The 21546-nt window shown below is 40.5% G+C and overlaps 1 protein-coding gene across 2 annotated transcripts in view; it reads left to right on the top strand.

Annotated features, from left to right (window-relative positions):
• The window catches only part of Ret (protein kinase receptor Ret oncogene), a 349319-nt gene that overhangs the window by 293377 nt on the left and 34396 nt on the right, over positions 1–21546 (top strand). The gene's annotated exons all lie outside the window — the stretch shown is intronic.

Below are 21546 nucleotides of genomic sequence, written 5' to 3'. Positions count from 1 at the left end.
ACATTCGTGATGAAGTATGAAGAATGTTGGAAAGTGGGATTTGGGAAATTGATGAACCGGGTCGGTCTCATGTGACACCCTCTACCTACAGCATCCCTTTCCAATCTAAATGGAAATCTTGGGAGGTGCAAATGGGAGACGCTTATGTGACACGAGGGGGAAGGGGTCATATTAGGACATCGCAAACTGTGTTAAAGGCAGCGGAAGTAACTCGAAACGTCACTGATGGATGACCCATTGAGATACAGTCGTTCTTGAACCGAGCTCGATCCGTATTAAAAGCAAATGATTTCTTGGGAATTACTCCCTCTGTCCCATAATTATTGTCCGGTACACTTTTGTTTGTTGTTCCATAATAATTGTCCGATATTCAAACTGTGACACTGGTGTATACAGAAGAAGAAAATGAAACACGGGAATGAGTCATGCAACGTTATTACTCAAGGATCAGTACAAATTGGCTGATCAAGTATCCAAAAGAACATAAATAAAAAGTTACCATTTTGGCATAGCGGACTATAATTATGACACAGAGGGAGTATTTACTTGTCAACAGCCATAAGATTAAGTCAGAAAATTAATTGATTCTCATAAATTTGAGAAATTCCGTTAGTGCACTGTAAGGCAGCTTTCACACTGAAGCGATAGGCGAGAAGAGACGTGTGTTGCTTGCAAGCGAACCCTCAGTGATCAATAGGGTTAGGATTTCCATGACTTAGCATATTTCTTTGGTAAGGGTGATGTGTTTCCTAAACATATATACATTCATATTATGAAGAAACTAATTAAATTAAGGTGATTTTTAAGGGCATATTTTGGCATATTTGCCCACTTCTGCGTGATAGATCATATTTTGATGGATTTTCCGTTATATTCAACATATTTTTGCTTCTTCAAAAAAATATACAGTCATTTTCGAAGTGGGTTCGTTCTTACTCCCATACTTACTCGAGTCTTTTTTTTTTTTTGGACTGTAGCAAAATCTTTTTCATTTTTATTTGAAAATTTAGAGAAAGTATTCATTGTGCATTGCAACTCAGGGCCTATAAAGTGAACTAAAAATAGTGAAAATATCTCAACATTTAGATATTGATGTTTGAATCAGTCCAGTTATAAGGGCATATTTTTCAAATTATAGTGCATATTTTGTAAGTCATAAGAGCATATTTTATTTTGCATATTTCGGTGATTTTCAAGTCATAAAAATCCTAGCTCTGGTGATCAATGCAACCTTTGCAATGGAAGTGACACGTCACTTTTCAGGGTGATCACCAAAATAACAAATCCAAAAATCTTGGCATTTTCATGACTTTTGTGGACCTTGTTTTAGTTTTTCTAAACCTTACTTATTAAACCCCTCCTTAGGTAAAGTTGAAAATTAGTAATTAAGAAAATCCATTTTTTTATTTAATGAAGTACAGTTACCAAAAAGGCTAGTTGAGATGAATTAGACTTCCTTTATCTATTAATGCATCCTGGACTGCATTTGGTAGACTAGTGAGGCCGTGGCATCTGGAATCTCAGCCAATATAATCTTGTGTATAGGGTTAATGTTGTCGTCCCTTCATTCATATCATCTTGCAACCATTCATCATCTTCACGATTCGCGAAAAGGGGCAGAAAAGCGAAGTACAATTAACTAAATCAATCAGCCAACCATTGTGACAGCACAAATTCTTGACCACAATATAATTTCTTGACTTCTTGACCTACTTGTTGATTTCTTTACTTTTTCTTAATTGATTGATTGATTTGGTTTATTTTACTTCCCATTTCTGCCACTTTGGCTAATCGCGAAGATGAGTGATGATGCGATGAAATTGATGAAGGAAGACTCACAAGTAGGGAGCGGAAGTTTATGAAATGTCATCTTTTTTTCTGACATCTCGAACACGATGCCCATTAAATATACACAATATTACACTTCGTCTAGAACCCAAAAAAGGTAATTTTAAAGTTTTTTAACTTTGTTTTGCCAATTTTCAGGTTTTAGGTCATTTTCCCCGATTTTTTGCATTTTCCCGTCATTTTTCGCTATATTCGGTCTATTGTTTCGTCATATTTTATCACTTCTTTCATTTTGGTAATATTCTTGAGTCTTTTCACCAAGGTGAACATAGGCCTATGTACATCTCGCAAGATTGCAATTTACAAGCACAGATGCGGGAAATTAATGCATTTTACACCAATTCATTCAGTGTATACGACTTTTTCATTAAATTGTTTAAAAAGTATTCGGTTGTTTGCATTGGAAATCCTCGTTGCATATTTTGATTGAATGTGCATGTGGTATCATTTGGTGCCTTTTTTTAAAAAAACAAGATTGCATTTTGTTTAATTTCCTTTTCATTTCAATTTTTAACCTGAAACTAACAAATTTAATGGTCATTTTTGCATTTTTTCCGTCATTTTTTCCCATTTTTTAGGACATTCTATAAGTCATGTACCTATATTTTTTAGATCATCAACTTCCGCTCCCTACTCACAAACAACAATTCCCAGATCGGGATTCAAACCCGGGACCCCTGGCGTCGCAGCGCGCTGTGCTAACCACTCCGCCACACCACTCCGTGACTTTCATGACTGGTTGACACCCTGCTTTCGTGTCGCTCGGACTGGGTCGTTTTCTCAATGGCGTGCTTCGTGTCGCGTCGGTCTGTTGCTCACGCACGCGCGGTGAATGCTTGCTCAAGTAATATAAACACCCTTCGGCTTGAATATATTATCTGCAGATTTTGGGACACCAGCAATGCCTTCTCTTCCAAAATACAAATAAATTAAATGCAATGTGGTTGCTGGCCTGCGAAACGAGACGAAATAAAAGACATCGCTCACTTCTTGCAGAGGAACAAGAATAAAAGCCAGTCAGTCGGGCGGTTTATTGAATTTTTCCGGCTCATTCACCTGCAACACTGCTTCCCCTCCGAACGAGGGAGCGCCCGGTGGAGCGTTCAGGGGGAAAACAATGCCTTTGCGACGTCCTTTCGTAGAGGACCTCATTGGTTTGCTCTTTCAAAGGTTCTGCTCTGAAGGAAGACCTATTGTATGCATTGGGATTCTATTTGGTACATTTCCCGTTAGTTGGGACAACATTCATATGGGCAAAAAAGATGATCCATCCGAGTATATCCGAATAAAATGGGAAAATGTCCAATGAAAGATACAACTAAAATGAAAATATAGTTATATTTACAATGAAGTAAAATTGAAAAATATTCAATCAAATATACACTAAAAAAAAACAGAAAAATATTCAGTCAATTACGTAATTAATTGACTTCGCGAAATGTTTTTAAATGGACTACAAGGATAAACAGTGAAAATGCACTTAATCTGATGAAAAAATATTCAGTCACACAAGCGCTTGATATTGTAAAACTGTTATCAAATAGACTGGTAAGATATTGATGTAGTAAAAATATATAGTTGGGTTTCATGTGACGTCAGGATTCGCACCGCCGCCATGTTTGCGGCGAGGTTGCTTGTCGTCTGCAAGGAAATACCCACCACGTAGCGTTCGTTACACCTGCGCCAACTGTACGTTTGTCAGTACTGTGTAAAATGTTGGTAACATTGCGTAAAATTAATGACAATGTCGTGTCATCTGGGAATAGCGGTAACTCTTTGCGCAATCGACAGAAAAAGATATGGAGAAGAAGCGAAGTTTTGCGGTGTAGATCCACATGAACTTTACAATAAGGACAGGATGCCTAAACCTTTGCCCAACTAGGTCACGCGTGTTTATTTACTTGACCCAGCTACCTGGAATCAATTTGTTTTCATATTTATTACTGGTTAGGATTCTGCTTGAAACATTTACATCCAGTAAAGATTAACTCTAAAATCCAAGGCTCCGCCATTGTCGTCTCTGTTTCATTTTAAGTTTTGTTAAAGCGCTGTAATGTAAAATGTTGAGGTGCTCGAAAACAGTAATTTCACTCCTTGCATTAACAATTTCGGATATACCGGCCTCCGTGGCAGAGTTGCTAACACAGCGCGCTACGATGCCAGGGGTCTCGGGTTCGAATCCCATCCTGAGCGTGGGTGTTCTTTGTGAGTTTCGCTTTATCAGTTTCAACATATCATCACTCAGCCTCGTCTTCACGATTAGCCAAAACTGCCATAAAAGCGATGTAAAATAAACCAAACCAATCAATCGATTTGGGATACTTTGATAGCAGTGTTTTTTTTTCTGACAGTACGCAAAGCCTACTAGCGGCACCTTTTCTCATGGATCGAATAACAATTAATAACAGTTCGTGTCAAGGAACAAAATAATAATACATAACCAAGTACAAACGTACAATTATCAAGATGAATTAAACTTTGAAAATTATCATTTTTATCGTCAGTATCGGAAGTATCAGCACCTTTCTGCCAAAAAGCAAGGAAACACTATTGCAAGTATGATTAAGCACATCAGTTCGATCCATTTGTACTAATCCAACCAAACGATGCGGTGGTATCTTCTGATGAACAATTATCGCACCTTCTGTTTTTTTCTCGGAAAATTCGAGGATAAACGTGAGTTTCTGTTAAACGACCGGAAACTACACAGTACTATTGTAAACAAGATTGAAATCTCCCGCCCGACCGCTTGGATTCCGTATGTTTACAAGAACCGGCCTCAATCATGGCTGCTTGATCCCACAATGCAACAGTTTGTGACGTAGTTGAAACACACATATACAGTCAAATACGTACTTTTAATGCAAAATTTGCATTAATCGCTATAATATACATTTATATGCATTGCAAAACTTTATCGATGCGGCCCAACAACGAAATTAGGTTTTCTTTCAATTCAGGGCAATGACTGAGTTGCGTCCCAGGAAAGATAAAAAAGATAAGTAGAGAAAGAGGTGCATAAAGGAAAGAGAAATGAAAAGATAGGTGGGGAGAAACAAAAGATAGGAGGAAACAAAAGAGAAAGAGAGAATGAAAGAAAAGACGAATATAGATTAAGATATGAAGAAAAAATGGATAGGTAGAGAAATACAGATAGAGAAGGAAAGAGAAAAGAAGAAAGAGATAAAGACAAGAAGAAACAAAGAAAAGAAAGATATATAAAGAAGAAGAAACAAAAGAGATAACAAAAGAGGGAAAGGGAACAAACAAAAGAGAAATAGACAGGAAAGAGAAAGAATGAAATACATCGGAAAAAAAGGGTTAAAGAAAACAACATATTGAAAGAAAAGCGAGAGAATAGAATACATAGATAAAGAAGAAAACAGAGATACGTAGAGAAGTAAGAAAGAGGAAAAGGGAAGAGAAAGAACAAGAAAGAAATGAAAAAGGCATAAGTAAAAAAGCGAGACAGAAAGAAAGGAGAAAAACAAGGTAGGTAGTGAAAGACAGGAGGGGATACATAGAGAAAGAAAAAGGAAGAGAAAAGTGACGAAGGAAGAGAAAAGGACGAAAGAGATACACAGAGAAAGATAAGAAACAGACGAAGAAAGAAAGGCACATGCAAAAAGTAGGGCGATGTCGTTACGTTAACTTCTCGATCGCACTGAAGTTCCATGGCTATACAAATTCTCCTGTCTCTGAGGGATGAACACGCACATCTTGTTAAAAAAAAGAAAAAGTGGAGGGAGGTTTCCATGTCGTTTGCAGGGTCCCTGAAAATAAATTAGATCGCAGCCATTTCGTGGCCGCTTTAATATGAGCGACGGCAGTAAAAACATTTTACGACTTTCTGCCCTTAGCAATGTCAGCCGGACGACTTCGGAGATAAACAGTGGTCTCCACCGCGTGAGGAACTTGTCCGCTTGGATGTCTTGCTGACTGACGGAAAGTATACTCCGGTCAAACTTACAGCACAGCATGTACAGAGTGTCCGTAAAGTCACTGTACAGTGAAATAAAACGCCACGTTGCATTACATTTCTTCCTGAAGCCCATGTTCGAAATGGCTCTCATTGGCCTCAAGACACGTCTGACACACTTGTTGAAGGGTTTCACTTTCAGCACACACTATTCAGTTTCGCCCCGCCCTTCGACTTGCGACATCATAAAAATTTCAGTGTGTTGATGCTAAAAGCCCTTATCCTAACATGCCTAACCTAACCAGGAATGCATTTACCTTGACGTCAGAACACGGAGGTGCAGGGTTTATGTTGGATAAGGTGTCGAAGACCTTCCTCAGGGTATCGGGTAATATCTCTTCAGCTCATCAGTGTTTACAGGTGTCTCGGATTTCAAGTGACGGTCCCTTATTTAAGAAATATGTCAGAAACACATGTGTCGAAGACTTTTTGCAGGATAGAATAGAATATAGGTTTATTTCAGTATAAGCCTTTGCGGCTGTACACACATTTCCATACATCGATTAAGTTGGGTTTTTTTTTCCTTCTTCTTTCTTCCACCCATAACCTCTCTCCTTATGCCCTCACATGTTCAACTTTACCTTTCCTACTAATTGAAGGTTCTCTCACTACAATCTACCAACCTGTTCTCATAATTTTACACTTATAGCACTAGTTATTATATTGTCAAAAAGAAGCTTTCTGCACACCGCTCTCGGGCACTTTCACTCCCGTCCCTCAACTTATTCGCTCTCTTTGACCAGACGTAATGTAGGAAGGTTCCCAGGTCCCTTATTTGGGTTTCGTCGCCTTTCCTCCCCGTAATGGCCCTAATTAGCCCCTCCATTTTAGATTCGTTCATGTCCCTTATGTATTTCAGTCTAGCCCCTGCTGTTTCTTTGCACTGGAGGAGAATGTGGAATTTCTTCTCGTCTTCCCACACATTGGACATTCTGCACTCCCGTCCCCTCTCGCGGGCTTGAATTGTGTCCACTCCCTAGACTGAACCATGCCAAACCCGACATGCCACTCGCGCCACACACGTCTATGTATTTTCGCCTTCCCCATTGCCTATCCCCATCCACGATTTGTGCCGCAATTAAAGATACTTTCTCCGCACATTCTGCCAAAATGTTTTGTTTGCTGATGTCCTCCAATCTGTCCCGTGTGATTCACATTTCCTGCATGCCCGCCCTCCCCTCGACGCCTTCTTCCCAAATCCACCTCAGCCCTATGGCGTACAGTTCTTTCTTTATCCTTGTTACCCATTGGCGTTGCTTTGGGATCATTGTTCTGCGCTTGTATCGCGAGTTTTTTTAGATTTCCATCCTCCATATTTAGCAGTGTTGCCCAATATTTGAAACCTCTCATTTTTGCTTCTACTTCCTCCCTATAATTTCCCATTTCCCTAAGAACTCCGCACATTGCCGTACCCCTTCCCACCCCCTGAACTTGTTTTAGAAAGTTTGCTTGTACGCAGTTTACCATTCCTGTTGCCCCCAGACCCACAGTTCGACACCATAGAATAATGTGGCCTTGACTGTAGCTTCGAGTGTTCTGGTTGGTATATTAGAAACTTTGTACTTTATTTTTTTAGTTTTACCCAGCGCGTACCTATCATTTGCTTTGCTTCTTTATGCCTGCCTTGTCCACTTACCCGACATTGTTACGAGTGTCCCCCCATATTCCCATTGCTCGTCCCTACCGAATACGTACCCATTTTTAAACACCATGACTTTCGTTTTCGTAATATTAACTCGGAGAGCCCATTTCTCGCAGTACATATGCAGCCCATCTAACCCTTCCTGTAGCCCTTCTATTGTGCTAGAAATTACCACCAGTATCCACATACAGTAATAGTGGTATTTTTGCGACCGCGATCGACGGAGATTGCGTGTCCTTCTGTGATAGTTCCCCTACCATATCATTAATAAACAGAATGAATAGAAGTGGGGAGAGTACGCAGCCTTGTTTCACCCCCAGTACCGATGCATTTGATCCCGTCACTTCCCCATTCCCACATTTAACGCAAAACTCTACCTTTTCATCGGCGGCCTGGAGAGCCTTTAGCATTTTGGCAGACACACCCACCCCTTACAACATTTTCCTGTTCACTGTGTCAAAGGCCTTTTCAAAATCTACATAATAATATAATTTCCCTCTCTTTTCTCCCAGCTTTTGCTGTATTAATGTTTGTAACAGAAGTATATTATCAATGGTCTGAAAATTTTTCCTGAATCCTGCTTGCATGGGTGAAATAAAATCAAAAATTTCACACCAATTTTGTAGACGCCGGTACAGAATTTGGCAGTATACTTTGCTCATTGCCGACAACAATAGCTGTTTGGATTTCCTTTATCCCCTTTCCCTTTGTAAATTGCGCAGATTATTGTCTTCGCCCGTTTGTCCGGTAAGAGTCCCTTCTGGAATAGCCCGTTCGTTATATCCCTGACTATTTTGCCATTTGTGGGTTTCTTTTCACGGCCTTTATGATCTCCGGACTTAAACCGTCCCCTCCCGCAGCTTTTCTGTTCTTTGGTGTGCTTACTGCCGAAGCGTACTCATTTTCCGTTACATCCCCGTCTAAAACTGGGATAAATGTGCCCACAAAACTGGCTCCTCCCTCGAGTAAGTTCCTCGGGCACTTTTTCCCTCCCATAATTTCCTTGAAATGTTGTTCCCACGCTCTGGGTGAGATTTTTGAATCGTTATATTCTCTACCCTGCAGGTTACGAATTATTTTCCATAGTAGTCCTGTATTTTTCTGCTGTACAGCCTCTTTTATCATATTCACCCTTTCTTCCCCCCCCCCCCCATTTTTCCCTCTCGCTTTGTAGTGTTGCAGCATATAGCTTGCGTTCTGCCACGTAAGTTAATCTATTTGCTAAGTTGCTGCTTCCTTTGAATTTTTTCAGTGCTTGCGTCCTTTTCTTTTTCTGCAGTTTACATGCTTCGTTCTACCACCCTTTGTTGTTTGTTTTCCCCCTCCTTTCCCGTCAACTATCACGTGTCTAGACGCCCTCTCCGTACATTATAGTTAGGGGCATGCATATTTCGTTTTTGACGAAAAAACGAAATTTGAAAAAACACATTGTAGTGTTAATTTTTCATGTTTTTGAAAGGTGTGAGAGATGCATTTTGTGACCATGTTTTGTCACGAAATAATGCGAAATGAACTGCAAAAAGCGAAATTAACTCTTAAACACGAAATTTAGGGTTTATTCACCGACGCGACACCTTCTGAGGTCTGAATTATCCTGAGAGTTATGCAATTCCCGGAAAATTGATTAATTCTGCTGTTAATATTGGATAAGCAAAAATGGACTCCTTTACACAGAAATAAACTTAATACTCTGATAACTACATAAATGTGCTATTAGAAGTGATATGTTAATTCTGTGGAATAAGTGTATTTTTAAATCAAATGTAGGATTATATTCACAATTTTAAAACCAAAATGTATTTTTATATACCACTTTTCATCCAATTTTTCACCGCTATAACACCGATATTTTATTTTATTTACCGCTTTTGAACCCGAAATTGACTCAGTTTTTGTACCGAAATTTTGCTTTTTTATTTACCAAAAATATGTGCCTCTAATTATAGTATAATTTTACGCCCTCGTGTATGTCCCTCTGTGATAATAATTCAAACATTTCACTTTTCATCAAATCCGATATCCCGTCTGATAAAATCTCGGAAAATTGTTGCGAACATTCATCCTTCCACCTGATTGCGAGGGCAGTTGTCCTCCCGCTCCCTCCCAGTTCATATGTTGTCCCCCCTCCATCCGTTACCCCACTAAGATTTATTCTAGCCACCAGAGGAAAGTGTTTACTCTCCGTCCTAATATCTACCTGAAAATCCGTTATATTTTGGGTAACATCCCTGGATACTAGAAAGTATAATGCTTGCGTCATTTTGAGCAACGTAGGTGAAATTTCTCTCTCTGTTCCCCGTACATTTTCTCTGTAGGAGAACCAGGTTAAATACCCCCAGAATCCAGCAATTTCTTCCCCTCGGCGTTTACGAAAGAATCTATACTTTGCCTGGTGTTATGCACCCACTCAGTGCTGAAGATTCCCCCCTCCCCCTATCCTCGTTTCCTCCAACTATATCGTCCGCCCCTATTCTTGCGTTGAAATCCCCCGCTATAATGATGCTTGTCTTCCACATCGTGCAAAAATATTGAGAGATTTTCAAAGAAGTTTTCATCCCTGTATTTCGATCCCACGGGTTGGTTGATGCAAAGCATCCGTCTAGGATACCATCGTGCCTTGATTCTAGATTTGTCGCCCACCCCTCTCATTCTGCTCGACAAAGAATCATCAAACCCCCACGATACGCCCTCGTTTTCCTTCTTTCTTCGTAAATTTTGTGAATCCCTTGTGAGTAAGATTCTCCGGAGTGTCTCCTGCCCCCTTTCATGTTTCCTGGAGTACCACAATGTCAAACACTGCAAATAGATTCTGAAATCTTCCGAGCACATTTTCCTTTTTAAACCTTCTACATTCCAGCCCATTATGCGTATTGTGCTCCCCGCCCTTGCTTGCGAGATCTCTTCAGCTCATCAGGGTTGCCAGATGCCAAGACTCTTAAGGGACAGTCCCTTATTTAAGTAAGACATGTCGGACACACTTGTAAGGCTAATCGGGACTGGACCTACAGTTTAAAGTGGGATCCGAACCACTATGTGCCTCCACCGGGTATCTAAAGCGCCCTTGATACAAGGCGACGACGTTATCACTACGCCATTGGGGAAGCCCAGTAAAACGCCGTACAACAAAAATATGCGATATATTTATAATAACAACGTTGACATTATTGTTACTATAAATTTCTATTTCAGAGGAAGATAGGTTAAAAGTGCCCGCAAAAAAGAAATTTGACATCTGATGAAGCAGCGGTTCTCATCATTTTGCACACCGCGGAGCCCTTTTCATCCGAAGACGAGGTCACAGAGACCCGTCAGAGCAAAATCGTATTTTTATAGCGAATGAGAATTTGGGAATTATGTTCGTAAGAAGTATTGGTTTAAGCTAATATCATACGTGCACATTTAGCGTTTCTTAATATGGTGTCGAAGAAAATGATCGTTTAACTATTTGATTTTGATTTGATTTTGATTTGATTTAGTTTATTTTACTTCGCGTTTTGTGCCTCTTGGCTAATTTGCGAAGATGGGGATGAGTGATGAAATGATGAAATTGATGAATGAACATTCACAAACAACCAAGCCCGACCGGGATTCGAACCCGGGACCCTTGGGTTTAACTATTTGAACTACCGACGTCAATGTGATGAGTGCGTTTGTTTCTTTTCCAAATCCGACTCTATGGAAGAGAGTTGCAGTCTCATGTCACTGTACTAAAATTCACCCAAAACTAGTTCATGAAACATGGTCTTTTCATAAGTGTGAGATGCCAGATCAATAAGATTTTCATATTCACGTGCAGTCAGGTTGCAAGGCTTGTCTTTAATTGCAAACTGAGCTTTTACCCATGCATAATTTTCTAGATTCTCATGCATTTCATTTGAGATGTGCTTCAAGAGTGCATCCCTTATTTCTTACACATGAAAAGTGAATTCGTCAAAAATCTGGTCAGATTCGCTGAATGCTTCCTTCGAGCTCTTCCATGAAGCCCTTGACTGTTGGGAAACTAACTATCAAGCTCACGGTTTCGAAAACATTGAAAGCACGCATTTTGTTATATGGCATAAAAACAGTAGCATGCTTTCCTTGCATACCTAGGTTAAATTCCTTCATTCCTGTGAATTTGTAGTCTAAATAGGCAAGTTTGATTATTCACGGAAATCGTCACGGAGCCCGAAGGCTCTGAGGATCACACTTTGATATAACCTGTGCTAAAGAAAATTTCTGCTCTCAGATGGTGGCAACAGTGAATTAGCCTGCAATACTGCAGTCCCTCTCGCTTAGAAAGACAGTGGTTAAGACTTGAGAGAGCACTTTTCCATGAATTCACATACATTTGCAACGTGCCATCCATCACTCGTAACTCCAGGGTATGGAGATCCGAATTGGCAACACACCGCTCCTTGCTCCGGCTGGTCAGTTGGAAGTACCAGTTCTCACCCAGGGATCGGGATTTAGACGATCCACCCTTCCTCCAGGAAGGAAACCACCGAATTGCTACACTTGACAGTAAATGCAATTCAAATACTTTATAATTAAAATGTCCAAAATCTTTAATCACGAATCGCGCGCGTACATACTGATTCGCACAAGTTAAAAGTTATATTTTGTTGGGTCATGCACGCTCGCAGGCAGTGATAAGCAACTTATTTAACACGAGAGTCCGCGCACCGCCTTCACAGTTAATAGCAAGACCTCAACTGCCAACCTCAAGCGCGAGGCGCAGCATAACAGATTGTTCTATCTTACAATAATGAAAACTCATAACATAAAATAACACAAGAAAAGCTGATAATTTATATAACACATCAATGTTAATTAGCGATAGTAAGCTAAAGTTCAGGTTGGCAACAATTAAAAATGCCAACGTGGAAGTTTTTACATCGCCAAAAACACGTAGCGTTGTTCCTCCACTCCTAATATAAACAGCCAATAGGAAAACGATATTTTATTGAAAACGAGGGAGAAATATTTTGCTACAATATTACAATGTTAAACTATATAGAAATAACTAAACTGATTTTATCAAATAAATCATATTTGCCCTTGCACATAAAAATGATTAAATAAAGATTTAGTTTATAACGAAGACAAATTACTTCAATCTTGTACATTGTTGAACAAAAATCGATATTAAGAAGAGGTGTATTTAACTTCTGCTTAAACAACAAAATTTGCATGAAAGATAGAAATAACCCTAGCCATTTTGGATTTGGAAAACAATGAAAAAATTGCATATATCATTTGAGATAATTATTAAATGAATTTATCTTCAGAAATCAAGCAGCGATTAGTTGAAACACTCATATATCCATTTCTCGACTACTGTGACGTAGTATACTCTGGTAGAATAAATAAAACTTTACAAGCAAAAATTCAAAAATGCCAAAATGCGTGCATGCGGTTCATATTTTGCATCCCCAGGCGTGAACATATTTTACCTTCCATAAATAATAAGAATATCCTCAATATGTACCGTAGGCGGCTACTGCATACATATTGCCTTACACATAAAATTATTACATTTGGAAAGCCGTCGTATCTGGCAGACATGTTGATCCCTCGCACCAGTATTCACAGCCACCATACAGAAACAACTTCAAATTTAACCTTCCACTCTGCAACACACAGGCATATCAGTCGTCGTTTTCATATTTTGCAGCAAAAATATGGAGTGCCCTACCTAAGACCATGTCGAGCATATGTAAAATAGAATCTTTTCGAAATGAAGTAAAGAATTTTCTTTTGGCAGAGCAGAGATTGTGTTCAAATACTATGATGTAACTTGTATGTTTATGTTATGTATTTTGTCTACATATTTTTTTATTTATTTTTTATTCATTTTATTTATTTTTATATAGTTGTCTTTTCACAATTTTTGTATCATTTTATTCATACATTTATTACAATTACTTTATCAATAGATTTTGTAACTAAATCATGCAGTTTATTGTACACTGTATTAATATTGTAATAACATAAGAAATGTAAATTTAAATGTAATCGATGACACGGGTTAGGTGGCAGAACAGCCTCAGGCTGAACCTCGCCCACGTAAATAAAGAATTTGAATTTGAATTTGAATTTAAATAAATAATTTAATCCAAGTTCTTAACTTGAAAGTATACGAATAAGATAAATGCCAATATACGACTGAAATCTGCCTAGCATGGCGGTCGTTACACATTGTGGTTTTCATCTTCACAGAAGACGTAGGTGACGTACAAGAAGGAAAAACGAAGAAGATAAAACGACAGTGGTTCCAAAAGGGCGCACAACAACGTTTTGAGGGCTAATGGGTAGGTTTATATTATCATCACTCTTCGAACAGCCTTCTTGGTTGACGCTTACTATAGTACCGTGTGTAATTGCAGCTATCTATAAGGCACTGAATCGCTTCCCAAAGTTTCCATAAATATCCAACAAGTGAATAACGCCACGTATGTTTCCAGACAAAAGAACGGAAAACCATCTTGGCCTGCTGCCTGAAACGATAATCCAAGCGAGTTTCTGGAACGGATTTCCTTACTCTACGCACTGCAACATCGCCAAAGAACTCCCTCTTGAGCAACGAAACGGACGCCATTACTCACGGAAGTTCTCGCGAGGGAAAATATGGAGGTCGGCTCTTGTATGGCAATATCCTGCAGTAATCTCACTATCATAAAGTGACGGTGCAATGGATTCTGAATGCCTAACACTGCATTAAGATATAGTTTACGAGAACGTCTGTTAGGGAAGGAAATTCTTGTATTTCCTTATTTTCTCTCTGCAGTTAAGATTCCCTCCAGATAACTTGAAGGTTGTCTTCCGTCATTTTCCTACGCTGATTTCTTTTCGGATATTCTTGGGAAACAAAGCACAGGGGAGAAGGGAAGATTTGAATTCATTTTTCACTCTGTTTCTTGCTCTTTTTAGCGCCAGAAGCGAGCTGCAAGACGCAATTTGCTTATGAGGCTGTGACTTAGCAACAGAGAAGAGCCCAAAAAACATTATAAGTGGGGGGAGGGAGCTCAACAATGTATGAAATGAAATGAAAAGACTAGGTTGGTTTCATTACATTAGGCATAATAATGGTATGCAAATTAATGAACCATGATTTCATTGTGCGTGTTTCTATCTTATTACATAACTTCTACATCATGATAAAAAAAAGTAAAGTGCTCCCTTGTGCATAGCACCACGCCATGAAGTCGTATAGGGGGTGTGGGGGTAACGCCCCACACTTTCTTGATCCGGTCGTGAGTGGGGGTGATGTGATCAGCATCACGCCCCTGACCGCCTTTACCCCCCAGGGTTTCCCCCAGGTACCCATGTTATTCGACGCTGGGTGGGCGCCGGGGCCGCTTCCATCGTTAGAAAAGTTCCCGGATTTGAACCGGCCGGGGATCGAACCCGGGACTTTTGGCATGGTAATCAGACGCGTTACCGACTTTTTTTTTTCTTTTTAAATTTTCTTTATTGAAATTAGCTACTACTTACACAGATTTTACATTTGGACGTCAATTTCAAAGTATCACATGTAGGAAATTTGCATACAAGGCTTTACAAGTTATCTGATCATTGTGATAATATTGTTCACTGGCATAGAATTTGAATGACAGTTTTTGTACATGAGGTTGGTTGCCAAGCACATAATAGACGTAATGTCCTATCAGAAATTGCACTGCACGTGTTCTTGTGAGAGGAAAATAGTGAAACTCTGGAGTTAATAAATGGTTCACCGTGAAGTCGTTCGGGGAGCGGCGGCATATGATTCCAAGTAAGTTCTTAAGGTGTTTCCAATTTTCCACGACTGTCACACATGTCGTCAGTCGATGCACTAAGGTGTCGTCCTGTGCACATTTGGTACAATGGGAGTTGTCTGCCATAAGGTATCTCTGCAATCGTACTCTAGTGCGATAGCATCGTGTACAGTTAAGTACCATATGGAGCGCACTCGATTGGGGAGGTGGGTCGCCGATATGTTTCTCCACACGATGTTCCAGCGCACACTGGGGAATAATGGGACAATACGCGGAATATGTTTCATCCGGTTTTGCAGCATTATTGATAGAGATTTGACTGTTATATCAGAAGGATCCACGCTTGGAAGGAGCATCAACATGTAACAAATTTCCACTATGGTTGTTCGTAAATAGAGAAATTTAGTGGGTATAACACCTGGGTAAATTGGGGCACATAGTTCCACTTCATCCAGCATGGAGCGTAGCACACGAGCCGTAATGCTATCTTGATGCTGGACTATCATGGTGATATGGCGGTGCAAAAATAAGGCTTGCGCTTGTCGGTCGATACTCAGCAGGTTTAGTCCTCCAAGGCGAGTTGGTAGGCATAGTGTGTTATGACTTATGAGCTACATGGAACAGGTGACCGTGCCAGAGAAAGCGTGTGATCATTCTCCGGATTCTCGCAGCCGTTTGGGTAGGCACGGGTAGTATTTGCGCCACATACCATAGTTTCGAGAGTGCATAAGTGTTGACATATTTGATTCTAGCGCTTAGTGACAGTTGGCGGAGTCGGTTGAAATGTAATACTGCTTGTATTTTGGGCACTATCGTTTGAAACGTCCGTCACGGTCATTGGGACAGATTCTGTCCAGTTCCTTGCCATTCTCCCCAAGGGTAGTATTTTTGATTTTCTCAGGTTGAGACACAAGCCTGTATTTACTCGTAATTGTTCCAAGATTTCCATTAGGTTAACATAATCCTGATGATCACGCACCACCACCGTGACATCGTCGGCGTATGCAAAAACTCGGTAGGTCTTGCCATACGCTTGTATTCCTTGTAGTCGTTGATTTATTTGGTGTAGGAAGGGAGTAAGAGCTGTACAGAAGGCAAGGAGTGAAAAGGGGCAACCTTGCCTAACAGAGCGCTGAAGAACAAACGGCGAGGATAATGTTCCATTTACACACAAATGTACCCGAGCCTGGGTGTATAGGCTCTTTATCGCTTCTACGAAGGATTCTCCGCATCCAACGTGAGTTAAATGCCGAAATAGATAATGATGATACAATGAGTCAAATGCTCCTTTGAAGTCCAGGGCTACTAGAGCTGCTTCCGAGTCAGGGGCTTCATTCATTACAGTAACGATGTCTCGTATGCTAGTGAGAACGGTTGTTATATTGCCATTAGTTCCGTGCACAAATTGATGAGGGCCTAGTAGGGTAGCTGCATGGTGTTGTAGTCGGCGCGTTAATATTCGTGCCAATATTTTATAATCGGCACATAACAAAGTGATGGGGCGATAATGTTCAGGTGTTAAGGGATGTATCACTTTCGGGATTAAGACCATGACCCCTGTCGAACTTGTACGACCTAACTTCTTCTGCGCAAAACAGGCATTGAGCCACCGCATAAGCAGGTCTGCCATGGTAGGCCAAAATGTTTGAAATAATTCAATCGGTAGTCCGTCTATGCCCGGGGTTTTTCCTTTTTGAGCTTGTTGGATGGCCGCTTCCACTTCTTCCTTAGTGAACGTTTGGTTTAAGATGGCTTCATCTTCCCCTGATAGCGTGGGGATTGAGCCACCGCGGCCTCATGAAATGTGCTAATTTATTTGGTTTATTTTACTTCGCTTTTCAGCCACTTTTTGGCTAATTAAGAAGATGAGGATGAATGATGAAAGGACACTCACAAAGAACACCTATGCCGAGGCAGTGATTCGAACCCTGGATCCCTGGCATCTTAGTGCGCTGTGCTAACCAATCCGCCATGGAAGTCGGCAGTATGAAATATAATTTACGCACATAACTTGAAAACATATTTTTCTTTTATGATGGCCTTGTTGTTGATATGATGCATACTTATGGAACTTTCAAAGCAAAGCGACAACCTTCAGAAATAAATGAAACTTTTCGAACAGAGGCAACACAAGCTGTACGTGTCGCTTGTCGCTTGCCTGTCGCTCGGACTGGGGCGTTTTCTGAGATTTATTAAACGTGATTTACATGTGTCCGTAATCGGGAAGATCTTTGTAATAACCCTGTATTCACACTCTAGTGAACTTGAATATAATTTGTCAAATTTTGATACTTTTCAAAGAAATTTCCTTCTCCTTTTCACCTGAAAAAAATCTAGCCTGATTTCCCTACACAGAGAGAAATGTCCTTTCAGAGGGAATTTTTCATACATATGGCAACACTGCTTTCGATGTGGTTCAATACCCCAAAAAAATGTAATTCTAGCGGGAGATCTTGGCGTGCATCAAAATGTAATGAAGAAAAATGGCGATATTATTCCTCTTTTGAAGAACGCGTCTCTCCTCTAAAAAGATTTTCCGATCAGAACGAAAATAGAAGGTGTCATGATTAGTTGCGACAAAGAAGGAAGAAGCGCTAGAACAAGCTCTTCTTGGAATACAAGATGAAGGCGTTCCTTTTGTGGATGGAGATTGGGAAAGACGTCGCAGTTCCATTGTGAGGTTGTCGCTCCGGTATTATGGTTTGAAATGTCAAGAAATTTAACTCCGCTCTTCTGAATACAAAGAGGAACCCAGCTGTGGTTCCGAGTAAAGAAAAAACATTCTCTTCAATCTTCTCGGTGACATACATAGCAAACATCATTATTTACATCTCGTGTGGGAAATTCTCCCCAGCATCCCTTGTAACTAGGCGCCTCTGGCATCATTTGGCTCTAATGCAGGATAACAGAGCTGTGGTGATGTCTTTTAGAGTAAAAGTCTCCTTCTGTTCGTCTGTGGATGTCTCGGGAACTGATAGGTCTATGAAGATGAGCCTTGGTGGAATGATAGCTCAAGGTAAACGTAACGCAGTACCGTGTCAAAAGATAGTTAATCTTGCGATCCCCGTTGTGGCGTGTTTAGCAGAGCGCATTATGACGCCAGGGGTCACGAGTTTCAATCTGGCCTGAGCATGGGTGTTATTTGTGAGTCTCCCTTCGTCAATTTCATCATCCACATCGTCGCGATTAGCCGAAAGTGGCAGAATAGGAACGCGAAATAACAAGGATCAAATTAAGCTAATCAGAATTTGGCCTACAGTTTAAAGTGTGATCCGAACCACTGCGAGGATCGAACCCGGGGTCTCTTGATTAGAAGGCGATATCGTTACCACCACGACATTGTGGAGGTCTCGTTGCACCTTACCACGGAGGCACATGGGGGATTCTCCATCTCGGTCATATTGGAGATGATGTGATAAGCATCATGCTCCGACCACCTTCACTCTCGGGTGCCCATTGATTAGAGTCTGAGTGGACCCCAGAGCAGTTTTGCGCAGGGACATTGCCGAAGGATACTCACTTGATGTCGCTCAATCGGGAATCGAACCCGGGTCTTCCGTGTGGAAGTCAGACGAATAACCTGTTGTAACAGTATATTTTCAATACTTTTTCTCCTTTTTGTCGGTGATTGGACCTTGCGAATTACAACGGATCGAGTGCTCTATCCACTACTCTACCGCTGCCTATCCGATAGCGTAGTGGTCAACACTACAATTATGTTATTAATGGCTCCCGGTGGAGATACGTGCGCACGCGCAGTCCACTTTAAACCGTAGATTTATACAAAATTTTATTTTCTCAAGAGTAGTCTTTCAGAAACTCCGACCAGAGAAACTCAAGTCTCTCCAAATGTCCTGTAGTGGAATATGTATCCCAGCATATGACCCGTGTGTCCAGGAGTAATATAAACTAAATTTAACAACTTTAAATAATAAGACAAATATACATGACAAACTCAAAGTTAGTCAAAGGCAAATAACTACCAGGCCAAATAGGCCACAACGTAACTATATCAACATACAGTATATTGATTCTGTGTGTCTCGATCCCAAATCGACAAGGTTTTGCCAACCAAATACTTCGCCCGTACAGCTTGGAAACCTAGCCAATGACGGGGCTCTGTTTAGTCATCTGATATTATCCACATACAACTTGATGTCATTATCAGAACTTTGCGTCAGATTACAAGAACCAATATTTTTTGCAACTTCCATTCACAATAAAAAATGAATTAGCACTTACCAACACGTTTTCGCCATGGCATTTTTCTCCAATTTGGACAAACTTCCAGAAATTCACGATGGGTAGATAGTACTTGGAATTTTTCCCGGTAACCTCTGAAATAAATTAGGAACAGAGGTTTAAACATACGATATATGTACAGGGTGTGCAAAAATAACTTCAACAACGGTTGGATGCTGCTAGACAAAACCAAGTAACTTTTCCTTACAAATATTACCTAGAAAGCGATTGTTTCGGCGCTATAAGCGCAGAAAATCTAACCTCTATGTATGCAACCCAACAAAGCAAACGATCACTCTGGCGTAACTTCCGGAGATGCGTGCCCGTGTTGCCACTGGCGTCCCAGAGACTACTTGGACACAACTTGGAAGTCTTGCCCGAGCAAAATTCAAAAGAATAGTGATACTTGCGATGTTGTAAGAAGACAGCACATTTACAAACAGACCAACACAAAAGAGTTTGCAATAAATGCGGAGTGAAACTCAAAACTGTTCATTCTAAAATGTCTCCATGGTGTTTGGAGTGTCATGCAATATCAATGATCACACGAGACACGTGCGACAGATGTTGATGATTGATTGATTGATTTGGTGTTTTAGGTCCACTTTATGCACAGGAAGGCAAATCGGGGACTGGATCTACAGTTTAAAGTGGGATCCGAACTACTCGGTATCGAACCCGAGACCCCTTTATTGCAAAGCGACAACGCTACCACTGCGCCATCGTGGAGGCCCTACAGATGTTGATGAAATCGACGAAAGAACAAATGCAAACATAATGTGTTCGTCGCCTCGTTTCGAACAAGTAAGCTGTAATTGTTTAACTATTTATTTGAAAATTATACCTAGGTATGTTAGCAAAATTGCTAATCGAGTCCGTCACGCAATACCGGGGGGGGGGGGGCAAACCCCGTACTGAAAAGAAAAATGCAATACAATGAAAAACGTTAATTAAGTCAAACGGGATAACTTCGTCTTTGAGGGTAACTTCGTCACGAAACCGATAGATGTCAGTAGGAATCACATGCTGGTGGAACAAAGGGAGTGTGAAGCCACACACGTGCAGTTGTCGAGCGGACATCAAGGGAGGAAGTGTGTTGTGTGCAAGTGCTTTGTAAGATTTCAATGTTTAAAAACCAATTAAAGAATAAAATAAAATTAGAATAAAAGACACACTAACGTCACTACTTTGACAAGAGGATATATTTTGCAATTCATACATTTTGCGTGACGCTCTTACCTCTTCGTGGAGGTAATTTTGACCTGCTAGGAACGTAAGCAGAGATGACGAAGTTACCCCATTTTCTGGGGTAACTTCGTCACGAAAATTCTGACGTATTTGCCCCCCCCCCCATAATATTTTAGAATTTCTTTGCTATTCCTTCAGTATATTTGTAAAGGACAAAGTGTTCGTATAATTTTCGTGTTGTCACTCGCCACAGATTTTGCCGGGCACATTAGAATATGCCAAAATCTGTACGAAGAAACCCCGTGTGATTTTATTTCCTCAATGAGGGTCATATTGCTGACAAGCATTTAGTTTTTACAAAACTAGAGTAAAATTGATTACTCTGTAATTGACACGTACTTTCAACCTAAGCTTGTACAGTCACGGACACTTCTGGGTTGTAATGATCCCATTGATTGTTACAACACAGAAATATCTGTGACTGTGCGAGTGCTGTACTCACTACACCACGCGCTTTCTGCAATTTCGACCTTCACAAGCTCTTCCACCACGCGTACCTTTGCCGTACCGTTTCCAAGCCCAACGGCGATGCTTGATATTCCAATGGAGGAAGAGGATATCCACAGGTGCTTTGGTGGGGAGCATATGAAGCTGCACGTAACCTTATCACGTCTGCGGCATCGGGACGCCATTACACGACCAGACTCATAAATGTAAATGCGCTCTCCCGAGAAGCCAAGACAGTGAGCCAATGTGTTTTGTAAAAATACATTTTATAATTTTCTTTCTTTTTCGGTTATTCTACTTCGCTTTTCTATCTCTTGGATTAATCGCGACCATGAGGATCATCTGATAAAATGCATGATGGGACAAGCACTATGATACGGGATACCCGCAATGTGTTGCTT

Source organism: Lepisma saccharinum, chromosome 13 (genome assembly GCF_977018435.1).
Source record: "Lepisma saccharinum chromosome 13, izLepSacc3.1, whole genome shotgun sequence".
NCBI lineage: Eukaryota > Metazoa > Arthropoda > Insecta > Zygentoma > Lepismatidae > Lepisma > Lepisma saccharinum.
The sequence above is the reverse complement of the archived record's forward strand: the minus strand, read 5'-3'. Positions and strand labels throughout refer to the sequence as shown.